We start from the raw sequence: 21,640 nt of genomic DNA, 5'->3' as shown, positions 1-21,640 counted from the left end.
TCAGTTGGAGTCTGAATCTTCTGAGGAAGATGAGCTGGAGTCGCTGTCTTCAGACCCCTCATCTCTATCCTCATCCTCACTGCTAGAGTCTGAGGAGTCACTGCCTTCCACCACTTGCCCATCTTCCTTCTTATTTTGTGCTGACCCCCATGGAGGATGATGACTGACTTGAATAGTTTCTGGTGAATCTGTGCCTGGAACCTGTAGCTCCCACTCCTCTCCAGGCCCTTCTTGCAAACACTTCACTGATGGGCACTGCAGAGACATCTGTCTGAGTTTGCTCATATTCTTGCCCATAGAATAGGTTGCATTTCTGCATGCTGCATATTCTTCAGGAGACAGGCTCCTGAGCCAGAGATCCAGGTCCACCTTGTACTGTTTCTGCAGCTCCTCAGCCAGGTTCTTATAATGGTCCTTCAGGCTCTGTGGGATGTGCTGCCAGCGTCTGCTAATCTCCACCCTGCGCTCTCTCATGGGCACATATTGCAGCTCCCTACTTAACCACATATCCTGGTGGAACTTGTGGTATCCATTCATGAGGGGCTTCTTGGGCTCTCCATGGAATTTCATCTGCTTGGAAAAGTCACCTTTCTCCAGAGAAGACCCCATTTTGTTCCTATTTCCCAGAGAACTCTTTTGGGTTTCAGTTCGGTGCCTCTTGGGGACAACAGATCTCTTGCTGCTCTGGATGAGATCAGGGTGGTCTTTCTTGAATTGAGCTAGTTTTTCTTCAAATTCCTGTCTCTCCTTCTGGAAATCATGAATATATTTTAGTTTCATCTTCTCTGGGAGCTCTTTCTATTTCTTGGATACAACTCTGGTCAGCTTCTGGTTGCTCAGCTCAGGGTACACTTGGGAGTACTGGGAACACTTCTCCTTGAAGAAGCGGAAATAAGTAGTCAAGGGCTTCTTGGGGAAGTCTGGATGTGTCTTGAATTTTTTGTTTTTGAAGAGTTTTTTAACACGTTCCTGAGCTTCCAGGACTAATTCTTTCAAAGTGCGAGATTTCCTCAAAGTATAAGAAATCTCTAACCATTTGTTTTTGCACATTTCTCCAGTAAAACCTCTAAAAGCTACCTTTTCCCAGGTCATACGTGACTGGGGGTTGTTTTGAACTTTTGCTTGTCATTGGGTGAGAGGTTATTCTCCATGCTTTCCAGTAACATCAGTATGTCCTCTTCAGACCAGTGGTCTTGAGCTTTAGACAATGACATTTTTAGGTCTTTGAGCCACTTTTTTGGCCCTAGCTGTCCAGAAACTTCAACAGGAGCTCAAAGTTTTTCACTCTCAAGATTCAGCAAATAAGGTATTTCTTGAGATCCTGTAGTGTTTGTGACACGATGGATCTAAAGAGAAGGAGAAGAAAAATTACTCTCTTCCTGGAATGAATCAGAAAAACATACAATACTTGAGATATATTCCTTCCGTGATTTAATAATATAAACAAAAACTCCATCAAACTCTGAGTTTAAATTACACTTACGTTTTCAGATGACACATTTGCACATATTCTCTTGTCCCAGCTTGTCTTCCGCCCATTCTCACCAGACCTAGATTAAATAGAAGTCAAGGAGAATGATCGGCCACTAACTCAAGAGGCTTGGGATGAGGGAAAGTTCCAGGGAAAAGGGTTAAAATAAAAAGAGAAATGACTAAAACAGAAATGACTTTCACTCCATAGTGCCTGAGAGTGGCCACTTTCTCCATGGAGTCAGGTAGCCCTCCGTCTTCTCACAAAAAATGCATACTTGTGGAATTTTTTACAAGAGTTCCATATCAAAACTTGAACATGAATTAAATGACTAATCTGTGGGTTCTTTTGCACTCTTGCTTGAGAATGAATGCTTTCGGATGAACCATACTGATTTTTCTTTCAAACGGAAAGGATTCAATGAGAATTATATAACATTAAAAATATTTGATTGTTACTCATCTTTAAGCCTCAAAGTTTTACAACCTTTAGAAAATCCCTTCAAAATACCTGACACTTACTGGAAAGTAAACAAACATCAGATCTGATTTTTCCTCATTTCAATCCATCCAACCAATTACCACAATAAAATTGACATAGTAGAAAAACAATTAAAAGGTTGTAAAGGTAGATGTTCTCAGTCAGGAAAGTAGGAAACACACTCTAATACAGAGGGTTTCAGGGGATTTCATGAAGGGGCTCCTCACAATGTTGCATGAAAGGTGAAGGGAACCAATAAGGGGATGAAGCCCCCAAAATCTAGCAATAGTAGGAAGCTATGCCACCCTTAAACCTGAAGGTGGCAAAACAACTCCAGGTGAAATTGAGGGATTAGCCAGTGTGCTTTTAAATCCCAAGAAAAGGCTTTCAGGTCAGAGCTTGAGAATGAGTTTGTGAGGGTTTAGTGAAAGGCAGAGAACTACTCAGAATCACTGAGATTGAAGAGAAAGCACTTGACACGAACTTATTTGAGGAAAAATCAGATAAAAGAATTAAAAAAAAAATGAAAGAACCCAAAGAATTATGTGGGACTCTATCAAGAGGAGGAGCCTACGAGTGACTGGAGTGCCAGAACAGGGAGGATAACAAAATACAGAGAGAATTGTTGAAGATTTGTTGGCAGAAAACTTCCCTGATATTGTAAAAGATGATAAGATCCAAGAAGGTCATGAAACCGCACACAGGGTAGATGCCAAAAGAAAGTCACCAAGCCATACTATGATCAAACTTGCCAAAACCAAAAATAAAGAGAATTTTAAGAGCAGCTAGGGAAAAGTGAAAAATGATCTATGAAGGAAAGTCAATAAGACTAAACTCTGACTACTCAGCAGAAACTATGCAGGCAATAAGGAAATGGGATGTCATATATAAAGCCTTGAAGGAAAAAAATTGCCTGCTGAAAATTATATTTTCAGCAAAATTGTCTCTCATATAAAATACGAGGGCAAAATTAGTGCATTTCCAGATAAATAGAAGTTTAGGCAATTTGTAAAACCAAATCAAAATTATAAGAAATACTAAAGGGGGTCCTAGTGTTTTTTTTTTTTTTAGTGTTAGAAAATCAATAACATCAGATAACAACTCAAGACTGGAACACAGGTCAGAACAACCAGATATCAACCCAAATAGGGAAGTCACAAAAAGAAATCAAAGCTAAGCACTGAAAATAGAGAGACAGAGACGTTAAAATATAAATGATGACAACATTAAAACAAAAAAGAGGGACTAAATAATGGACTCATAGAACTTTCATATGGAGAAGAAGTCAAGGTGGTATCAAGAAATAAAAGATTGGTTTAAACTTAGAAAAATAGTGGTAAATATTAAGGTAACCACAAAGCAAACTAACTGTCCTACACATCAAGATAAAAAACAAGAAAAACATAAGGACTTAGCAAATACAAATCATCAACAACGAAAAAAGATGAAAGAAAATACATAAAGAAATATGACAGCACAGAAAATTAAGTGGGACAAAGAAACTGTCAACAACACATACAAAAAAAAAAATCCATCAAAATGACAGCACTAAACTCATACCTATCCATAATTACGCTGAATGTTAATGAACTAAATGCAGCAATAAAGAGATACAGGGTGGCAGAAGGGATTAAAAAACAAGATCTGTCTATAGGCTGCCTACAAGAGTCACATGTTAGACTCAAAGACACAAACTAAAACTCAAAGGATGGAAAAAATATATCAAGCAAACAACAATCAAAAAAGAGTAGGAGTGGCAACATGAATCTCTGACAAAACAGACTTTAAAGCAAAATCTACCACAAAGGAAAAGGGAGGACACTATATAACGATAAAAGTATCAGTACACCAGGAGGACATAACCATAATAAATATTTATGCACCCAATGACAGGACTCCAAAATACGTAAAACAAACTGTAACAGGATTGAAAAGAGAAATAGACAGCTCCGCAATAGTAGTAGGAAACCTCAACACACCACTTTCTCTGAATGACAGAACATCCAGAAAGCTCAATAAAGGAACAAATCTAAATGCTACAATCAACCAACTTGATCTTACAGATGTACACAGAACACTCCACCCAACAGCAGCCAAGTACATTTTCTTTTCCAACACACATGGAACATTCTTCAGAATAGACCAAATATTAGGCCACAAAGCAAACCTTAAAAGAATCCAAAACATTGAACTATTACAACGCCTCTTTTCTGACCATAAAGCCATAGAAGTAGAAATCAATAATAGAAAAAGCAAGGGGAAAAAATCCAATACATGGAAACTGAACAACACTATGCTCAAAAACTACTCTGTTGTAGAAGAAATTAAGGATGGAATAAAAAATTCACAGAATCAAAAGAGAATGGATTAGCCCAAGACAGTAACCATTCCCAAAGCCAACTCTTCAGACAGGGATTGGACTGGACAATGGGATAGAAAATGATACTGGTGAAGAGTGAGCTTCTTTAATCAAGTAACACATAAGGCTATGTGGGTAGCTCCTGTCTGGAGGGGAGATGAGAGGGCAGAGGGGGTCAGAAGCTGGCCCAATTGACGGGAAAATAGAGAGTGAAGTGTGTTGTCTCACGAGGGGGAGAGTAACTAGAAGTATATAGCAAGGTGTATATAAATTTTTGTATGAGAACCTGACTTGATTTGTAAACTTTCACTTAAAACACAATAAAAAATTAAAAAAAAAAAAAGAGAGAGACTGGAAACATATCCTACCAGAACTTTTGGGACACAGCAAAAACAGTGTTCAGAGGTCAATTTATAATAATAAACGCACACATCCAAAAAGAAGAAAGGGCCAAAATCAAAACAATAACCCTACAACTCGAACAAATAGAAAGCAGGTAGCAAAAGAAGCCCAAGGGCACCAGAAGAAAGGAAATAATAAAAATTCAAGCAAAAATAAATGAAAGAGAGTAGAAAAACAATTGAAAGACTTAACAAGACCAAAAGCTGGTTCCTAGAAAAGATCAACAAAATCAATAAATCATTGGCCAAACTGACGAAAAAAAGTCAGAGAACTGAAACTTATAAACTGCAGGGAAAACAAAGATAATTCTAAGAAAAAGAAATATAATCACAGTATAGCCCCTGTCTCATCTATAATTTTCAATTTACGTAGGGAAAATAATTGGTATAATAATAATTATGCACATTTGTCTTCTGTCACTCTCCTATAATATAGAAAATGTCCTTCTTGAAACTCATCATAAAAAATGCATTAGAAGTATGTACATGCAAAACATATTCGCAATACCAAACTTTCCCTTTTGAAATTTTGTTAATTCAGACAGAATGCAACAAAAAATTCAATGTCTGAATAGAAAAGTGTTAATAAGAATAAAACTAAGCTTTGTAAAACTGAATCAGATTTCAATCAGAACTTTTATATATGAACATATATGAAGGAGCCCTGGTGGTGCAAAGGGTTAAGCACCCAGCTGTAACAGAAAGGTTGGTGGTTCCAATCCATCCAGATGCTCCTCAGGAGAAAGACCAGGAAATTTGCCAAGTAAACCCAATGGGACACTTCTACACTGTTATGCTGAGTTACTATGAATCAGAATCAATTCAACAGCTCCCAACAACAAGCTTTTAAAATATGTTATTATTGACACTGGGCATTAAAACAAACCAAAAATTAGAGACTAAACTCTCCATGCCCTTTCTATTAGCAAGCACCCTTGCACACTGTGAAAGATGAAAGTATCATGAAACAGTGAAAATCAGCACCAAACAATAAACTGTGCTTTTTAAAATGAATTTTGATAAAAAATTGGGTCCTCACTTTTCCATTAAATGAATACGGACAGCCTTCTCATTTCTAACATCCCTGCATGGTCAGCAGTAAAATTTTGTGCCCAAGAATTTCCTGGCTTCTTAAAGTCAGTAAACAGAATTTTTTAAAGAGACATTTACCAGGATTAAAACCTTTTTTCTTCTCCAAAACCAATCATTGTATTACATATTTATAGTAGAATATTCCTCTTACATATACAAGCATGCACTACTTTTAGAGTCGTACATTTATGAACTTCGTAAAAAGTAAGATAATTCTGTTCGTTTTTTAGGAACCATAAAATTCTGTTCATTTTTTTAGGAACCATACCAAGTACAAAATTACAAGATATCTGGCAACTACTTTCTGAGACCTTATAATCCATATGAACAATCCAAAAAAAAAAAAAAAAAATCCAAGGCATACACAAAAATAAGACAAAATTTAACCACCCTATTAATTCCAATATATAGCAATATTGACATAATAGATTAATTCATATACGACCGGAGTAGAACTGCCCCAAAGAGTTTCCAAGGAGCGCCTGGTGGTTTGGAACTGCCGACCTTTTCGTTAGCGGCCGCAGCTCTTAACCACTATGCCACCAGGGTTTCAAATTCCTACACAGGTTAAGAAAAGGACTAATTTTTATAAACAAATGATATCATTTCATAGAAAAATACCCCAATTCCTGATTGATAAACCAAAATTATTTTTAGTTTGTTTTGGTTTCAGAAAGTAGCAAGAAGTCTTCTTCTGTAAATTGTGTACTCCCGTAACTCACGTAAGGAATATGCGAAGCGTTTCGCCAATGCTTGCCGTCGAAGTAGTGTTACCGGAGTCAGTTCGAGGATCCAGATCCTCCCGGTGTTTTCAGAAGACTCCGCAGGCAGGAGAGTTCCACAGGCACTCTTGTCTCTTCTGGAGAAGAGTGAGCTTGTTTCCTTGGATGCCTTTTATTGAACCCTGAAGACCACACCTGATTTTTCCCTTTGATTATATTTCATGTGGCTTCCAATTAGAGTTAATAGAATGATTAGGTTTCTTCAAAAAGAAATGATTGATTTAACACCGTGGTAATCTCCACAAACCGACTCAACAAACATAATCTCATCAAGAAATAATCCTAACTCTAGACAAACAGGCGCTGAAGACCGGACCGCCCCAAGATCTCCCTCTCAGTCAAATCAATCAGTAAGTTTGCCCCACCCTGGGGTGTTCCTGGGGACCCCAGACCCGACTTACTTTACCCATAAAAACTCCTTGGGCTATTGTTCTGGGAGATACCTTGGCAACCGGGGTCCTGATGTGCTCCTTTACTTGGCCAACTAAATAAAGCTGCTTCTTTTGCTCTCATCTGCTCTGTGTGCCTCCCTAGCCTGGCTGAGCAAACCTGGAAGTCTGGTTACACAGTGGTCTTGGCCTTAGGCAATGACATTTTTAAGTCTTTGGGCTACATTTATGGCCCTAGCTGTCCAGAAACCTCAACAGGAGCTCAAACTTCTCCACTCTCAAGATTCAGGGAGTGAATTATTTCTTGAGGTCCTACACTGTGTGTGATACTATGATTCTGAAGAGAAAGAAAAGAAAAATTACTCTCTTCCTGGAATGAATGAGAAAAACATCTTACTTGAGATGTATTCCTTGTGTGATTTAGTTTAACCTTAACAGTATAAATAAAAACTTGCCCAACCTCTTAATTGAAATTTACATTTAGTTTTCAGATGCTACATCCGCACTTATCCTCTTGTCCCAGCCGGCCTTCTACCCTATCTCACCAGACCTACCTTAAAATCATTAACTAATGACATTTTCTTTTCTAAGTTTTTTTTTTTTTTAATTAACTTTTATTGAGCTTCAGGTGAACGTTTACAAATCAAGTCAGTCTGTCACATATAAGTTTATATACATCTTACTCCTTACTCCCACTTGCTCTCCCCCTAATGAGTCAGCCCTTCCAGTCTCTCCTTTCGTGACAATTTTGCCCACTTCCAACTCTCTCTATCCTCCCATCCCCCCTCCAGACAGGCGATGCCAACACAGTCTCAAGTGTCCACCTGATACCATTAGCTCACTCTTCTTCAGCATCTCTCTCCTACCCACTGTCCAGTCCCTTTCATGTCTGATGAGTTGTCTTCGGGAATGGTTCCTGTCCTGTGCCAACAGAAGGTTTGGGGACCATGCCCGCCGGGCTTCCTCTAGTCACAGTCAGACCATTAAGTATGGTCTTTTTATGAGAATTTGGGGTCTGCATCCCACTGATCTCCCGGTCCCTCAGGGGTTCTCTATTGTGCTCCCTGTCTTTTCTAAGTTTTTATAAGTTAAAAAATAAAAGTCTTGCTTCAATACTAATTTACAGCGAAACTCAGCCTTGTAGGTTCGTTTTCACAAGAACCATTTTGATGATTTGATGTTTGCAGAGATTAGTTTATGAAGATTAGCAAAGGTGTTACTTAACCCCATCTTCTCATTGACATAGGCTAATCATTCCTATTTGAAGACCTGTGAAATGCAATCACTGGGAAGAAATGGGTGTGGTCCAATAAAAGGGACCCAGCGAACCAGGCTCACTCCCTCTTCTCCAGAAGAGACTTCTGGAGAGACTGCCTTTGCAACTCTCCTGCCTGCGGAGTCTTCTGAAAGCTACTGTAACCACAGCGTGGGGACTTGATCCCTGAACTAATTTCCATAACACTACTTGTACAGCAAGCATTGGCGAAACCCTTCACATATTTCTTAGGTGAGTACAGAATTTACAGAAGAGGAATTCCTGCTACTTTCCCCAAACCATAAACAAACAAAAAATCATAATTTTATTTGATTCATTGGCAAACTGAGGTGGTTTCTTGGAAATTATATTGTTTGCCTACTTAGGAAACTGACATCATCTTTTCTTTATATTTTGGGGGTTAATTTGATGATTAATGTTATTTTTATTAATTTAAGTGATTCTTGGTTCTTACGTGTTATAAGGAATCAGAATGTAGCTGCCAGATATCTTGTAATTTTGTACTTGGTGTCCAACCCAGGTGTAGATGCTAAAAATGGGTTTGGTTATTTTTTTTATGTCGTGCCTAAGTGTATTACTCTACAAGTGGTATATAAATGTATACATAAGAGACAGATTGTTCTATAAAATATAAGTAATACATTGTATGATTTAGGGAAAATATTGTTTTTGACTGTGGTAAATGTTGTCTGTTCAGAAATAACAATACTTTGACTTAAATTTTAAAGAAGCCAAGAAATGATCGGGCCTCTAGAAAAGTAACACTGATGACCATGCTGAAATAACAGAAATGAGAGTGTCATCTGCACTCAGAGAGTACAGAAGTGAGAACTATTTAGCAAAGTCAATTTTTTAAAATAGTTTTTATTGTGCTTTAAGTGAACGTTTACAATCAAGTCAGCCTCTCACATGTAAACTTACCTTACTACATATTCCTATTTACTCTCCCTCTAATGAGTTAGCCCGCTCCCTCCTTCCAGTCTCTCCTTTCATGACCATTTTGCCAGTTTCTAACCCCCTCTACTCTCCCATCTCCCCTCCAGACCGTGTCTCAAGTGTCCACCTGAACCAAGTAGTTCACTCCTCATCAGCATCTCTCTCCAACCCATTGTCCAGTCCAATCCATGTCTGATGAGTTGGCTTTGGGAATGGTTCCTGTCCTGGGCCAACAGAAGGTTTGGGGACCCTGACCACTGGGGTCCTTCTAGTCTCAGTCAGACCGTTAAGTCTGGTCTTCTTATGAGAATTTGGGGTCTGCATCCCATGGTTCTCCTGCTCCCTCAGGGGTTCTCTGTTGTGTTCCCTGTCAGGGCAGTCATCGGTTGTGGCCCGGCACCATCTAGTTCATCTGGTCTCAGGATGATGTAGCCTCTAGTTCATGTAGCCTTTTCTGTCTCTTGGGCTCATAATTACCTTGTGAGCTAGCAAAGTCAATTTTTATAAGCATTATTTGTTTTCTGGTGCTGATCATTCTTGCATGAGAATTATATTTTTTCACAATGTAAAGAGGTACTTTATAATAGTGTGAATGAATTTGGAAGATATTGCTATTCGCCTCTCTTTATTTCTTGTTTGTTTGAATGTTGTGGTTAGATGCCTTGGAGTAGGTTCTGAGTCATAGTGACCCTACGTACAACAGAATGAAACATTGCTTGGTTATGCACCATCCTCACAATTGCATTTTGAGCCCGTTTTTGCAGCCACTGTGCCAATCCACCTCATGAGGATCTTCCTCTTTTTAGCTGACCCTCTAATTGACTAAGCATGATGTCCTTCTCTAGGGACTAGTCCCTCCTGATAACATGTACAAAGTCTCGTCATCCTTGCATCTAAGGAGCATTCTGGCTGTACTTCTTCCAAGACATATTTGTTCTTTGGGCAATCCCTGGTATATTGAATATCCATTGCCAAAACCATCATTCAAAGGCATCAATTCTTTGTTCTTCCTTACTCATTGTCTAGCTTTTGCATGCATATGATGCAACTGAAAAAAGCATGGCTTGGGCCAGGCTGACTTTAGTACTCAAAGTGACATCTTTGCTTTTAAACTTGTTTGAACACCGTGGTGTAAACTATAAAGATAGGGCAAATTCAGCAGCAAGTTTATTCACATAAGAAGATTCTGGATGAAGTCTGATTCAATTTTTGTTATTAAATTAATCCTTGTTAATCCTTATGTATCTAGAAGTTGTTTTAACCAAAAACCGAACACATTGCCATCGAGTCGATTCCTACTCATAGCAACCCTATAGGACAAGGACAGAGCAGAGTTGCCCCATAGGGCTTCCAAGACTGTCACATCTTGATTCTGTGGTAGTTTCAAACCACCAATCTTTTGATTAGCAACCAAGCACTTAAAACACTGTGCCATGAGGGCTCCTAGAAGCTCTTTAGAGTAGTGTATTTTGTTTAAGATAAAAGAAAATAGATAAAATAGAAAATTTGGTTTTGTGGGTATATCTTGTATATAAGTGTTTCTCATACATTTTTATCCATGGCTGTTCAGAGAGGCATTTTCTGGATCATGGGTGAGGGATAGAAGACAAGTACAGACTGATGGCATTCTGTACATTTCTGCATCTTAAATCAATGACTTATTTTTCTTAATCTTTATTACCTCCCTTATAAAGATATTGTTATATTAACCTTTTATGAGATGGCAGCATTCCATGGTCTGACCTTCTCATCTAACTACACGAGAGGGGAGAATCACCATCAGCCCAAAGCTGATCCCTGTGAGGTAGTGGTCAGAAATACCTCCTCTTTTAAATCGTTTTGCCAATTCTGACACCAGCCATCCCTCCCATGGGACTCTCTACTTTTCTGCTATGTTCAGTAATTCATTGCAATCGCCACACAGAACTCATAGACCTTACTTACAATTATGGAGTTTATTAGGGATGTAATAGGTTATAATTCAGGATCAGGAATGACTCAGGATATAGTTCTTAAGTCACAAAAGCTTCTTGGCTGTCCTGCAGGCAGGCCTCTCTCTCTTGGCCCCTCCACGCAGCCTCTGCCCTGCTCAGGCAAGTGTCACAAAGTTCTTTAGCTCCTCAAGTAAGTGCCCAAAGGCACCCCACTCCACCAGAAGCCTCGGCCTGAAGGTACTCAGCTCTCTTGCTCCATGGTTCACAAGCTTAGCTTCTTTGACAAGGGCCTGGTGGCAACCCAGTCCCTTGAGAAGCGTCCTGCCTCAAGGCTCTCATTTCTCTTGCACTGTGGGTGGCACACCCACTGTACCAAACCAACTGTAGCTGTGTTGCTTCACAGGCTGTGAATCCCACTGCACCATCTTGTATCGGTCTCCTGGTTCTGCTGATTTTTTCTCTGTTACAGCTCTCTCTCTCTCTGTCTGTCTCCTGGTCTAGGAGGTTCACAGCACAAGGACCCTGGATCCACGGGATGTGCTCCACCTCCCAGCTCTTTTTTCTTGGTGGTAGTGAGGTCCCCGCCTTCTGCCTCTGGGATGGCTCATTTTAAGCCCAGTAGGAAGACAAGGGAAATCCTGGTGGTATAGAGGTTAAGAGTTACGTCTGCTAACCAAAAGTTTGGGAGTTGGAATCTCCCAGGCACTCCTTGGAAACTCTATCGGGCAGTTCTACTTTGTCCTGTAGAGTTGCTATGAGTCATAATCAACTCTACGGCAACAGGTTTGGTTTTTTTGGTTAGGAAGACAAAACTGATCAGTTGCTCACTAAGGTTTCAAACACCTCATTTTTTTTTTGGTAAAATACTGTCTTTGTTTTTGGTAAAAAGTGGGGTCGAAGTACATGCCATCTGATAACATCTTCACATGAGGCATAGTGGTTAAGAGCTACGTCTGCTAGCCAAAACTTCAGCGGTTCAAATCCACCAGGCACTCCTTAGAAACCCTATAGGGCAGTTCTACTCTGTCCTTTAGGATCGCTATGAGTTGAAATCAACTTGATGGCAATGGGTTTTTTTTTTTTCTCACATTCTCCATATTAACAATGAACATTAAACATCTTTCTATATTATTAATATTCTTCTCTATGTTGTTTTTTAAATTTTTTATTATGTTTTAGGTGAAAGCTTACATAGCACATTAAGTTTCCATTTAACAATTTTTATACAAATTGTTCCAAGACATTGGTTACGATATTCACAATGTGTCAGCATTCTCATTATTTCCATTCTGTTTGTTCTGTTTACATTGATCTAACTTTCCTGCCCACCCTTTCATCTTTGCTTTCGGGTAAATATTGACCTTTTGCTCACATATAGTGGATTGTTTAAGGGATTACATTAATTAAGAGTTACATTGTTTATTTTATAAGTCAATCTATTATGGGGCTAAAAGAAGGCCTCCAAGAGTGGCTTCATTTCCAAGTTCCAAGAGTACCTTAGGGCAGTAGTTTGGGGGTTTCTCTAGTCTCTATTGGTCTAGTAAGTCTTGCGTTTTTTAGGAATTTGAATTTCACACAAGTGTATTTTTAGGTCACAATCAGGGTAAAATTTTACTTAGGCCTTTGTCTGTCCAGGGCAGAATAATAAACTTTTCAGATTTTCTTCCTTCAGGAAGATGGATCGAGCCTTCCAGAAAGAACTCACCTGCTTCATCTGCTTGAACTACCTTACAGACCCTGTCACCATAGGCTGTGGGCACAACTTCTGTAGGCCCTGTCTCTGCCTTTCCTGGGAAAAAGCTGAAACGCCTGCCTGTTGCCCACTGTGCAGGCAAACATCAGAGCAGACAGCATTCAAAACCAATATTCTTGTGAAGAATCTGGTGTCCCTTGCCAGACAAGCCAGCCTCTGGCAATTCCTGAGCTCTGAGGAACAGATGTGTGGGACTCACAAAGAGACAAAGAAGATGTTCTGTGAAGAGGGCAAGAACCTGCTCTGTTTGCTCTGCTCTAACTCTCAGGAGCACGAAGCTCACAGACACTGTTCCATAGAATGCGCTGTTGAGGAATACCGGGTGAGTGATACATCTGAAAGCACTTTGAAAGCTGCAGGATAGTAGAGCTGATAGAGTACAAGGAAGTTGAGCACCATGATGATGAGTAATCCACTCATCGCTGAGAGTCTAGTATGTGCTAGCTTGTGTCCTAGGGAGGAAGGAGAACAGTGTAAATAAAATACATAAACATATCTGCCTTCACAGTTTGTATTCCAGCAAGGAGATGAGATATGATTAAGTTAAGGATTATTCTTTTGAATATGCAATATAATGCTCAAGGTGCTGTGAAGTCCTCATTTTCAGATAGCAAAAATATATGAGCAAAGAGGTTCTCCTACTGGAAGCATATTTAGTAATACAGGTCAAATAACCAAAAACCAAGCCCGTTGCTGCTGAGTAGATTCCGACTCATAGCATAGTGGTTAAGAGTTCAGCTGCTAAGCAAAAGGTTGGCAGTTTAAATCCACCAGATGCTCCTTGAAAATGGTATGGAGCAACTTTACTCTGTCCTACAGGGTCACTATGAGTCAGATTGACTAGATGGCAATGGGTTTGCGTTTTGGTTTTTTTTTTTTTAATATGGTATCCTAGGAGGCCTGGTGGATTTGAACTGCCAAACTTTTGCTTAGCAGCCGAACTCTTAACCACTATGCCACCAGAGTTTCAATCATGCTGGATAATAGCAGGGCCTAACATCAGTAACGGAGCCGTGGTAACTTAAAGATTAACCTCCAGACTGCTAAGGAAAAGGTAGGTGGTTCAAGCCCTCCAGTAGCTCCACAGGAGACAAGACCTGGCAATCTGCTCTGCTAAGATTACAGCCTAGGAAACCCTATGGGGCAGTTCGACCCTGTCTTGTAAGGCCCCTATGAGTTGAAATCAACTCAATAACAACAGCATCAGTACATCCGAATTCTGGAACAAGTTGTTTATCTGAAAATTAGCAATGTTACATAAAATCCTCATTCCTCAGTTTCTTTAGGCAAAAGATTCCACTAAATTTTGTGTTTCTACTGCCTGAAATTTCCCAGAATTGGTAATTATGGAAGGTAAACAAGGGAATATTATCATCCTTCCACTCGCCCTAAAGTACATCGATCTAGTATCTTTTGACTATATCCATTTATTCTGGTATGAAATGCATAGGATTTGTTTCTCTGGTACTCATATTCATGATTCCTTTGTAGGAGAAGCTCCTAAAGCAAATGAGATCTTTATGGGAAAATATTCAAAAAAATTGGAGAAATCTGAATGAGGAGAGCCTAATTATCAAGCCGTGGGTAGTAAGTATGAGGCTGTTTTCTTTGGAACCAGCTTGTGACAGACTTGCTGGAGATTTGTCCATGAAGAATTTGAGCTGAAATCATGGTGGGCCGTGAGCTTCTGTGAGTGGTTTATCAAAAGGAAAGATAACCTACCTTTTCAGTGTAAGGCTGTATGACACTTATTCAGATTTGTAAACCCCGGTATATCAGCAACTCAGAAAATAAGCATGTGGCACTTCTCCAGACATTTCAGGAGCTTTTGAAGTGAATGAAGGTGTTTTGAAGGGAGCTTGGGTTTGACTTTTGAATGGAAAACAAATGAAGGAATGAAACTGAAGGGTCATTCTGTGGTTCCTGACAAGTAGGAAGAAGTGGATTTAGGTTGAGTGTAGTTGATTGGTAGAGGATGTGAGTCGGAGAGAAACAGGTGAGGTTTAAGGGGAAGGGGGTTAACTTGCATTGCACATATGATCTAAGAAATCCATGTCTTTGCAGTATTATGTGTGCCTACTGTCAGAGATTATCAGCTCTGAGTATCAGAAATTACATCCGAATCTCCTTGAGGAAGAAAAACAACATTTAGAGGGACTGAAAAATGAAGGCAAGAAGATATTTCAGCAACTGAAGAAAAGTGAAGCCACAATGGTTCAAAAGGGGAGGCACCTGAGAGAAATGTATGAGGAGCTGAGGAATATGTGCCATAAATCAGATGTGGAGTTGCTCCAGGTAAGAACCGAGGACGCACCTGGAAATCATTTGTATTAGCTAAAGTTCACATCCTGGACCTCCATTAGATATTTGGTACCAAAGGCACAAACTTTTTTCCTTTGGTGGTCATTTCCCAACTGAGAATAATAGACATAAACTGTGACTCCTATCTTAGCCATGAACAACAAAGCTTTATGTAACTATGAGAGTAGATTTCCCAGGGAATACTGTATTTTTTGACAAATGAATGCCTTCTACTTTTGTTCGCCAACCATGTCCTGCCCTCCCCCCACCCCAGATATTTTCATAGGTGTGCAAAGTTAATTTTTTTTACAGCAACATGGCAAACCAACATAAAAGGCACAAATTATTTGTGGAAAATACAGTACTTCCTTCTAAAAGTCTTCTTTACCACCTTGCTTCTCTAAAATCAAGAAAGAAACGTCTTACCCGTGAGCATTCCACTTTTGTCTCCAGGCAGGCAATATGGAGAAATTTGGGAAGAGATAACTTTTACTTCCTCCTTCTGTTTTAAAGTCCCCGATTTGAATTGCCTCTGTTCTGAGGCACACTACCCTTTGGAGACAAGCCATGGGAAAGACCACTTTGCAGACAGTTGACAGTTGCATGGCTACCATCTATACTCACATCCTTCTCTTTATTCATTCACCCTCAGGTTTCTGAATTCATCGAGAATTCAGGTTCTACTCACATGTTGTAGTGGGATCCTACTTAAAAAAAAAAAAAATGAATTTACCAAAAAAGTGTGGTGCTGGTTGGTTGGTACTTTTCTGAATATGCCCAAACCTAAAGATTGAATGGGCAGACTCACCCATTTCTTGGAATTCTAAACTTTTTCCTCTCTTCACAGGATTTGGGAGACATATTGACCAGGTAAGTTTGGCCTTCCCTGCAAAGTAGAGCACCATGCGGCCTGTGAAAGAGACCACAGTGTTTCTAACAAAGTGCGAACGTAACTTATGGAGATACTAGATATTTTCTGTGTATGCATGCTGTGTATGTTTTGCTGAATATGTTTTCCTGTTCCCTCTATCACAAATTTTGTTGTTGTTAGGTGCTGTCAAGTCAGTTCTGACTCACAGCGACCCTATGCACATCCAAACAAAACACTGCCCGGTCCTGTGCCATCCTCACAATTGTTGCTACGCTTGAGCTCATTGTCGAAGCCACTGTGTCACTCCATCTCATTGAGGGTCTTCCTCTTTTTCTCTGAACCTCTACTTTACCAAGTATGCTGTCCTTGTCCAGGGACTGGTTCCTGTAGATAACATGTCCAAAGTATGTGAGGCGTAGTCTCACCATCTTTGCTTCTGAGGAGCATTCTGGTTGTACTTCTTCCAAGACAGATTTGCTCATTCTTCTGGCAGTTCGTTCGATATTCTTCGTGAACACCACAATTCAAAAGATGTAAATTCTTCTTTGGTCTTCCCTATTCATCCTCCAGCTTTCATATGCATATGAGGTGATTAAAAACACCATGGCTTGGGTCAGGCTCACCTTAGTTCTCAAGGTGACAGCTTTGTTTTTTTGCCCAGCCCAGTGCATCCTTTGATTTCCTGACTGCTGCTTCCATGGGTGTTGATTGTGGATGCAAGTCAAATGAAATCCTTGACAAATTCAATCTTTTTTCCGTTTGTCGTGATGTTGCTTATTGGCCCAGTAGTGAGGATTTTTGCTTTCTTTATGCTGAGGTTTTTATGTTGAGGTATATTATAATCCATACTGAAGGCTGTGGGCTTTGATCTTCGTCAGTAAATGCTTCAAGTTCTCTGCACTTTCAGCAAGCAAGGTTGTGTCAGCTGCATAATGCATGGTGTTAATGAGTCTTCCAGTTGTGAGGATTTTTGTTTTCTTTCTGTTAAGATGCAATCCATACTGAAGGCTGTGGTCTTTGGTCTTCATTAGTAAGTGCTTCAAGTCCTCTTCACTTTCAGCAAGCAAGGTTGTGTCATCTGCATAACACAGATTGTTAGTGAGTCTTCCTCCAATGCTGTTGCCCCATTCTTGTTCATATAGTCCAGCTTCTCGGATTATTTGCTCAACATACAGATCCAATAGGTATGGTGAAAAGATAAAATCTTTATGCACACTTTTCCTGATTTTAAACTATGCAGTATCCCCTTGTTCTGTTCAAATGACTGTCTCTTGATCTATGTACAGGTTCCTCATGAGCACAATTAAGTGTTTCAGAATTCCCATTCTTTGCAGTGCTGTCCATAATTTGTTGTGACTCACACAGTCGAATGCCTTAGTATAGTGAATGAAAACACAGGTAAACATCTTTCTGGTATTCTCTGCTTTCAGCCAGGATCCATTTGACATCAGCTATAATATCCCTGGTTCCACATCTTCTTCTGAACCTGGACAGACTTTCTGGCAGGTCCCTGTCAATGTACTGCTACAGCTGCTTTTGAATGATCTTCAGCAAAATTTTACTTGCACGTGATATTAAGGATATTGTTGGATAAGTTCTGCATTCACTTGGATCACCTTTCTTGGGAGTAGGCATAAATATGGATCTCTTCCAGTCAGGTAGACAGGAAGCTGTCTTCCAGATTTCTTGGCCTAAGAGTGAGCAATTCTAGTGCTGCTTCCGATTGTTGAAACATCTCAATTGATATTCCATCAATTCCTGTAGCCTTGTTTTTCACTAATGCCTTCAGCGCAGCCTGGAACTCTTCCTTCAATACCATGAGTTCCTAGTCATAGTCTACCTCCTGAAATGGCTGAAGATCAACCAGTTCTTGGTACAATGACTCTGTGTATTCCTTCCATCTTCTTTTGATGCTTCTTGCGTCGCTTAGTATTTTCCCCATAGAATCCTTCAGTATTGCAACTCAAGGCTTGAATTTTTTTCTTCAATTCTTTCAGCTTATGAAATGCTGAGAGTGTTCTTCCCTTTTTGTTTTCTATCTGCTGGCCTTTGCACATGTCATCATAATACTTTACTTTGTCTTCTACCCTTTGAAATCTTCTGTTCTTCTTTTTTACTTCATCATTTTTTCCTTTTGCTTTAGCTACTCAACATTCAAGAGCAAGTTTCAGAGTCTCTTCTGACACCCATTTAGGTGTTTACTTTCTCTCCTGTCTTTTAATGACCTCTTGCTTTCTTCACGTATGATGTCCTTGATGTCATTCCACAACTCACAAATTAGCGTTGTTTCTTTCTTGTGAATCAGGAAGGTATGTTTTGCAGGGCTCAGTGCATAAGTGTCTAGAAGATAGCTATCTTTGATTTTAGGTTTCAAACACGTAAACTTAGTGAAGTGAATGGCCTAGTTTGTGCCAGGTGGTAGGTGAGAGAGGCATGTACCTCTGAGAGGCAGGAGAAGGAAGCAAGCAGAGAAGAAAGAATGATTCCCTAAGAGTTGCATAATTCCATCCCAGGATACTGGAGATATACCACAATATTGGTAACGGGTTCTGATGAAACATTTTCAGTTAATGTTGGCGTCTTTTTTTTTTTAAATAATTTTTATTGTGCTTTAAGGGAAAGTTTACAAATCAAGTTACTCTGTCACATATAAGCTTGTATACACCTTACTCCATACTCCCACTTACTCTCCCCCTAATGAGTCACCCCCTCCCTCCTTTCAGTCTCTCCTTTCATGACAATTTTGCCAGTTTCTAACCCTCTCTACCCTCCTACCTCCCCTCCAGACCAGAGATGCCAACACAGTCTCAAGTGTCCCCCTGATACAAGTAGCTCACTCTTCGTCAACATCTCTCTCCAACCCATTGTCCAGTCCCTTCCATGTCTGATGAGTTGGCTGACGTCTTTTTTACATACTGTGATGGCCGCTTTGGCACCTGAAAGATTAACTGATTCTCCGACTTGCAGGAGTGAGTCTGTGCAGCTGGACATGCCACAGCCTGTGAACCCAGCGCTCAGTGCTAGGCCCATCACTGGCCTGATAGACAGATTCCGCCAGTTCCGAGGTGAGTGTCAGCCCGGTGGTGGGACCGCATACAGTGTCTTCCAATAATGGTTTTCTATGGGCAATCATTCCCTCTTTATTGATTCTTGATTTTGGGAGGAGAGCAGCCTATGAATAATCATATTTGCCCTATGCTAATATGAAAAATATCTACATAAATGGTGGGAAAAGAGATATGTTATTCTGGCCGGTATTAAATAGTTAATGAGAAAAAGAAAATGATCTGAAAATGGCTCCTTGAGACCTAGAACCATTCCCAGATACAATGTCAGTCATTCAGTGAGTCATACAGAAGGACATATTATTTCAGAACATTTCAATTTCAAATTAAGTGCAGTTGCTTATGGTGATAGGGTCCCTGGTATTTTATTTTTAAATATTTTTCATTTAAAGTCTCAGAGTAATTGAATTTGTAATAATGTGCATTTTAATTAATACGTTCTGAGAAATACATAAATAAACATAAAAAGGTGATATACACAAAAGCAGAATTTATGAGCAACAATAAAACAAGTGGGTGGTTGAGGCAGTACGCAGAGCTCCGTGGTCGACCTAATCCAGTGGGGTTAGCCTGGCAGGCAGAGAATGACTAAGCCTGAGATGGAACCAGGTTTAAAAGCCAGGACATTCTGAGTAGGAGACCCCTTCTAAGAAGATATAAGTCAAGCCCCAAAACTGAAGACATTACCGCCAAGTGGATTTCAACTCACAGCTATCCTACAGGACAGAGTAGAACGGCCTCATAGGGTTTCCAAGGCTTTCGATCTTTATGGAAGCAGACTGCCACATCTTTCTCCCTAGGAGCAGCTGGTGGTTTCCCACCACTGACCTTTAAGTTAGCAGCTGAGTGCTTTAACCACTGCCCCACCAGGTCCTCTTCTAAGAAGGCATACCTGGATTTTATTCTTGAATTTATGCCTACTTGCTTATCTTATACTTGGCAATGTGATCACCATTTATTCAGGTTGGAATTTTTTGCCCTGAGAAGAGACAATGGAGATAAGTCATGTTGCTGTGGACTTGGTATCAGTGCAGGTTTCTGATTTTTAATGTGCTGTGAAAAGCAATGAACCAGAAGTTTACATGACCTTCCTCCTCTACATTCCCTGGGATTTGAGGAGTTTTTTTCCAGTGTATTTAGGTATCCGTTTCTTCTGCACATCCGCTGATAGCCCTCAATCTGATATTTTCTAGCCATAACTTCCCTTGTAGTGGTGGCCTGTTTTTCCAGTGATACTCTAGACCCAGTGACCCCCTCATCCCATAGAAATTGAAAAACTGATTTGAACTGAAATATTCTCTTTTTCCACAGTGGAAATTTCCTTCCGTTATGAAATAAGCAGTCAGAATATCATGGTGTTTGATGACGTGAGAAGTCTGAGGCTAAGACGTGACCTTCAAGAGGTGCCTTTTCCTTCTAGAAGATCTCAGTACTTTGCTGCATGAGGGGACCAGGCCTTCACCTCTGGAAAACACTACTGGGAGATAGATGTGGACGACTCTTGGGACTGGGCTGTAGGAATCTGTAAGGATACCTGGTTAAGGAAGAATGGCTCACTGGTTGAATCTGAGAACGTATTTCTTCTTTTATGTGTGAAGGATGTTAATCGTTACAATCTCTTGACCACTTCCCCAGTGTTTCCTCAGTATATAGAGAAACCTCTGGGGCGAGTTGGTGTGTATATAGATTTTGACAGTAGAAGTATGAGTTTTGTTAATGTTGCCAAAAGTTCCCTCATATGGAGATACCCAGCCTGCTCCTTCAATTACCCTCTCAGGCCTTTCTTTTGTACTGGCCACACATGATAGTAGTGAATTCAGGAACCTGGAAACTCCATATCTGAGGGAGTCCTTCTCAGTTGAAGCTGATCAATAATATTTTATTGTCTTTTATTTTGTTCTTCTTTAAAGTAACATTTTGTTGTTATTAACTATGAAAAAAAGTTGGAAATGAAAACTTTCGCTAGTTCAATTTTTTTTTAATTAAAATCATCTCTTTTGGCACATTACATTGCATATATACTGTGATTATTCACTTGTTTTATGAGCTTGCTGGAGTTAGAAGCATATATAACAAAAACTTTGAAAGCTGGAACTTGAGGGGACTGCCTTGTATTTTGATCTTTGTTAAGTGGAAAATTGTTAAAAACTTCTTGGGGGTGGTGTCTGACCTCCTCCAGCCCCACAAGAGGATAGGGGAACCAAGATCAACAGCGCAAGGTTGACTCCCAGGAGGCAGAGGCCAGACAAGTCTCCTCTCTCTACCATCTTTACTAATTCTGAAACCAACCACCCCTCACACAGCACTCTCTACTTCTCTGCTGGATGCAATAATTCCTTGCAATGGCCACACAGAACTCAGGCTATACTCAGGATTATAGGGTTTCTTATAAGGGAAGTAACAATTACAATTCAGGCCCTGGAACATTCAAGATAAGAGTCTTCCATCAGGATAGCCTCTTCCCAGCCGTGCTCACAAGTTTGATTCTCCTTGGCCCTCAGTCTCTGCCCAAAGGCACTCAACTTTGTCT

The 21,640-nt window shown here is 40.0% G+C and overlaps 2 pseudogenes; one reads left to right on the top strand and one right to left on the bottom strand.

The window, feature by feature from the left end:
• LOC135232189 (upstream-binding factor 1-like protein 1) lies at positions 1 to 3,519 on the bottom strand (annotated as a pseudogene).
• Positions 3,520 to 12,171: 8,652 nt separating this feature from the next.
• Positions 12,172 to 21,403, top strand: LOC111749418 (tripartite motif-containing protein 43-like; annotated as a pseudogene).
• The last annotated feature ends 237 nt before the right edge of the window (positions 21,404 to 21,640 follow it).

This window comes from Loxodonta africana, chromosome 7 (genome assembly GCF_030014295.1).
Source record: "Loxodonta africana isolate mLoxAfr1 chromosome 7, mLoxAfr1.hap2, whole genome shotgun sequence".
NCBI classification, from domain to species: Eukaryota; Metazoa; Chordata; class Mammalia; order Proboscidea; family Elephantidae; genus Loxodonta; species Loxodonta africana.
The sequence above is the reverse complement of the archived record's forward strand: the minus strand, read 5'-3'. Positions and strand labels throughout refer to the sequence as shown.